At 35.5% G+C, this 5,001-nt stretch overlaps 1 long non-coding RNA gene across 1 annotated transcript; it reads left to right on the forward strand.

Annotated features, from left to right (window-relative positions):
* The first annotated feature begins 1,708 nt into the window (after positions 1 to 1,708).
* Positions 1,709 to 2,496, forward strand: LOC124461546. Its single transcript, XR_006955134.1, has 3 exons — positions 1,709 to 1,983; positions 2,044 to 2,230; positions 2,335 to 2,496. It is a non-coding gene; the product is annotated as an uncharacterized LOC124461546 (long non-coding RNA).
* Positions 2,497 to 5,001: the final 2,505 nt, after the last annotated feature.

A 5,001-nucleotide genomic window follows, 5' to 3' on the forward strand; every position in this document is an offset into this window, starting at 1 on the left:
TAAACCAATCTTCTGAATTGCTGTAATCTATTTTGCAATTAAAAGTTTTTATGAAATCTAATCCTATTATTCCATCGCATGGGATTGCGAAATCTGCATGAAGCAGATGAAATTCGTATGGAATAATATATTTACTTGTCTGCAATTCTATTGAGACTAGGCCTTTGGAATTTATTACTCCTTCTCCTATGCCTCGAATGTCTACAGTTTTGTTTACTTTGATGTCATGAAATACATCAGAATTTTCTTTTATTATTGAAATATCTGCACCGGTGTCAATTAAGAATGTTATTTTCTTATTGGTTTCAACATTCTTAAATGATACGAAATTATTAAGACTTAGGTTGATAGAGTATACTTTATTTTTTAACTCTGAGCATTTGGAGGAGCTTGTCCGTTTCCCTGGTCGCTTTGGGTAATTCGGACATTTGTATTGTTATAACCATTTTGTTGGTTATTTGTGTTTTGTCTATTATTATTTTGTTGTCCACCTCCACGGCCGCCTCTTCGGTAGCGTGAATTATTTCGGCCTCGTTGGGCTCTGTGGGCATCGTTATTGCTCCAGCTCGAATTGTTGTTGTTCCAATTCGAGTTGTTTCTCCAGTTACCATTATTATTGTAGCGGCGTCTACCGCGGTCATTATGCTGGGCATAAAAAATGGTATTATTTTGGGAACTTCCCGTGGAGCCCGACTCTACTGAAAGAGTGGTAAATCTAGTGATGGCTTCTTTGGCTGAATCAAAGTTTCCCGATTCCATTAGTAGCTGGACTCTTTGACTTTTGGTATGACTTACCATAGCATTTACTGCCACTTTGGTAGTGTATTTTATAGCCTGTTCATTTGGAAGACCATCCGAAATATACGCGCCTTTTAGGGCGTCGGTCAACTCAGTAATCTCTTTTGTGTATGAAACACAGTTATTAGGGTTTCTCTGCAGATTTTTAATCTTTGCTGTTAAAAGATCCACTGATTCACCCTTAAAGATTGTTGACAGTTTTTGTATAACTTCGTCAATCGTTGTTTCCGAGCTTAGCGTATTACCCGCTTGACCTTTCAATTTTGATTTTATTATTTCGATGGCTACTGCTTCATGCGTTTCTTTTATGGTATCAAGTACGCGAAGTGCCCCAATGAAACCTTGTAGGTTTTTAATGTCACCATCGAAGAATGGTAGCAGCCTTGTGGCTGTGTTTATGAATTCTACCACTGTTTGAGTCATTTTGTTGCTTCCTTTTGGAATTGCTGGTTTATTATGACTTATAATTGACTGATCAGAGCTCACTGGTGGTTTTTCTTGACCTCTTTCATCATCGGCCATTAGTTGCGTTTCTTCTTCCAGCACTATTGAAGTTTCCAAATCAGTTGTTTGTTTAAATTCAATATTGTGTCTGTTTAGCACAGCTATTGCTTTTTGTTTGCAATCACTGTAGAACGCATTTGCGGCTGTTTTTTGCCCTTCCTTTAGTTTGCTATAGTGCTCAGTTAATACTGCCCTAATAGCTTGGAGCTTCTCGGTTATTATTTTCGTGTGTTTGGTTACTGTGTCTTGGGATGTTTCTCTGTTTTGCGAGAGGCACTTACAAGATTTAGTTAATTCTTGTGCGTGTATTCTAGCTTTTCCAATTATATCATCCCAAGTAACCATAGTTTGTTAAAAATAACAAAATTTTCGAAAATGTTTATGTTTATTTATTTTTTTTTTTTTTTATTATTCTGTATCTATTATTTCTACATCTGAGTCTGTACTCGATTCTGATATGTCTATCAGCGCGATCGAGTCCTTAAAAAGTTCGTGGACCCATCCGGGCACGTCTTTATGTAAAGGAGTCTTAGCTAACAATCTACTATAAGCTACTTTTATGGATTTTTCCATAAGATCTACAATTTTTTTTTGTAAATTTGTAGTTGTGGGCTATCCAATACCTTATTTCCTTGTATTTGTGATTTGTTTCGCCTGATTGTATCAGGAAATCGAGGAAAGGTAAGTATTTTTGTAGCCTTTTTGTTTCTATCTTATCCATATTCTACACTAACTTGTTAGGCCTATTAATATGGATGTACGTATATAAAAAAATCATGGAGGCTTACTGCCTCGGTTCCTCCATTCGGTAGAAACGATATGTGCCTGCTGCGTTGGAAAAGCAACATACATATGGTACTGTGAGGATGAAACTCATCTGTACCCTAGTGCTTCCTTGAACTGGGAATTCTTCTCCCGTTATATTTAGGTAAGCTGACTTAATTTGTACCAAGTTTATTGAGTTCTGTGGTGAATTGATATGCTCATTTCTAAAAACCTCAATTAAATCTTGGACAATACTGGGATGCCTAGCGTTTATTTTTCCAAAATAATTATCAAGAGTGGCCATTGTTTTCCAGAATTATTATTATTTTTTTTTTTTATTGTTATTCGCGTGTGTGCATATGTATTCTTAGACCTTATCTAGGTCATTAGCTTGGCTTATGGCTCTTTTGGTTACACATTTATTGTGTAATAGATAAGCTTTATATAAAATATATGCGCACATTATTACGACGATTATTAATAACAATATGTTCGTTAATCTCAAGTCAGTATTTGATGATTCGATTTTATTTATTACATTAGCAGTGGAGTCCACTGATTTTGTTTCTATTAACCCCATTGTGGGTATAAGAGATATATCATCAAATTTACTTATGGAATTATCGAACATATGGAGTTTATATAAAAAAAAAAATTTTTTTTTTTTTTTGTGTATAATTCTAATAATAATCTCACTGACTAACGATCCTATATGAGACTATTTTAATTTAGCAGGATGAAAATGAATATGACAAATACGGGAAAAAAATAGGGAACAAAAGCCCATAAAAACATCTCAAAACCTTTTGTTTAAAAGTTACTAAAAAAAAATTTTTTTTTTTAAGTATTTCAAGCTTCGTTCTTATTTGCTTGAATACGAATTATAATTATAAAAATTTATATTTGAATTATTTGAAAAATTGTTATGGATTCATGAATTTTTATGAAATTTTATTTAAAAAAATTATTAAATTTTTTTTATACGACAAAAGAAAAAAAAAATTTTATCTCAACTGTGTCTTGCACAGCGAGCCAGAGACGTGGAAAAAATTATAGAGCATGTGGTTGGCTCACAATTCAGATTTACATTTCATTCGTTATTGTTATTTAGAAATAAAAAAAATTTATATGAAAAAAAAAAATTCTCCAACCACATTGTTAGTAATAGCCTACAGAAAGTTAGTAAGTTCGCAAGTTGCACTTTCGTGCTTCAACTTGCTATTAGGCTTATAATTATTATTATTAAATTAAAGGCAAGTTAAGGCTTGCGCATTTCTGCGGCCCCCTTGCGTTTCTTCGCTCTTTGGCGAAGTTCAGTTTTTAGGTTCTCGATACGCTCTATGCAGCGTTGTCGGTCTTCTTCGTTGGTGCTGGCCTTTAGTAAATCCTGCTGCAGTCTTTTCTGGGTGAGCAGGCGTCTCACCTCACCGCCCCGTTTCGTCTTTTTGGGGATTCTCGTCTGCTGCCGGGCTCTGTACTCCTCTATTGTTAGTGGCCGCGGTCCATCGTTGGGATACAGCTCTAGCGCTTCTTTTAGCGTCAGTGCATCCCTTTGCTCGACAGGAGCAGATTCCGCAAAGGGAATATCTTCACTGTTGTTCATGTATTTTTTTTTTTTTTTTTTTTTTTTAGTCAAACTTATGTGTTGATGCTGATGTTCATCGTTGGGATAACGAACGAGACTCAAATATATTCACTAGATATCTTCAGTATTATGGTGTTGAAGCTGATGTTGATAGCTGTTCTTTAGTCTCTGTTGTTTATGCTGTTGTTGTTGCTACAATCTCTGTCAGTTGTTTCTTTTCTTGCCAATAAGTTGCAGCATCATTTAGTTGTTGTCGCTTTTCCATATATTAGTTGTCGCAGCATCATTTAGATGTCATCGCTTTTCAATATAAAATTATGTTATTATAATTTATATATATGTTGTGTGCAGCTCAGGTCCTGTCACGGTCGCCATGTAAAAACTCCTTCGACCGGGTTCCGTTGGGTTGAAAAATAATAATCAGAGACACGTCTGTGTCGGTTGACTGGAGTTTTTGATTGAATTCTTTATTCCAAATTATTCTTTTGCTTAGGCTAATTTTACATATATATTCTTATGCTGCGATTTATGCGACAGCTACAAAAGAGAGGGAGAGTGTCAGTACATACATACATACATACTGTTGGAGCGCATGCATCAAAGTGCTTGGTCAGCGGTCACACGCTGGCCTGGCTCTAGCTCATGTTACGCTTGTGCATACAGTGCTTATGTGAATATATGTATGTGCATATACAAATGTACATACATATATGTTCATGCTTAATTGTATGTTTACTTGAATATGTTTATGTGAATACTTCAATGTATACATATGACTATATTCAAGTGCACAATTATATTTTAATGCGTATATGTTTAATTGTTTATACTTGCAACAAAGTGTTACAAGTTGAGCTCATTGTGTTGAGTTATTAGTTGTATGAACATACTACAATACTGCCAAGTCGGACTGTGGTGGAATATACGAACAAGTAATATAGCCAAAAAAAAGAATTAAACGAAATTTTAACACAAACAAATTCAATCTCCTGATTGGAGGACTGGACAATTTCAGACGAGAACGCCGAGTCAACAGCGATCAAAACGCCACCACCATTACGGACAGTCCGATCATGTCTATATATTAAATATTTTGAGGGGAAAATTGAAGCATCGGCAATATCAGGCTTCAGCCAAGTCTCAGTAAAGGCAAGACTATCTAAATAGAGTCTAGAGAGTTTAGACTTTAGTCCCCGTACGTTCTGATAGGCCAGAGTTGAGACGAAATTAGTTTTCTGACTCGCCAACAGGTGCAGGCGAGCCGGAACGAACGTTATTCACAGAAGCAGGTAGCAAGCTAATCGGATGGCGATTCTTCTTTTTTATTGTATACTCTTTTACAACAAGGT

The sequence above is a fragment of the Drosophila willistoni genome, unplaced genomic scaffold, assembly GCF_018902025.1.
Source record: "Drosophila willistoni isolate 14030-0811.24 unplaced genomic scaffold, UCI_dwil_1.1 Seg531, whole genome shotgun sequence".
NCBI lineage: Eukaryota > Metazoa > Arthropoda > Insecta > Diptera > Drosophilidae > Drosophila > Drosophila willistoni.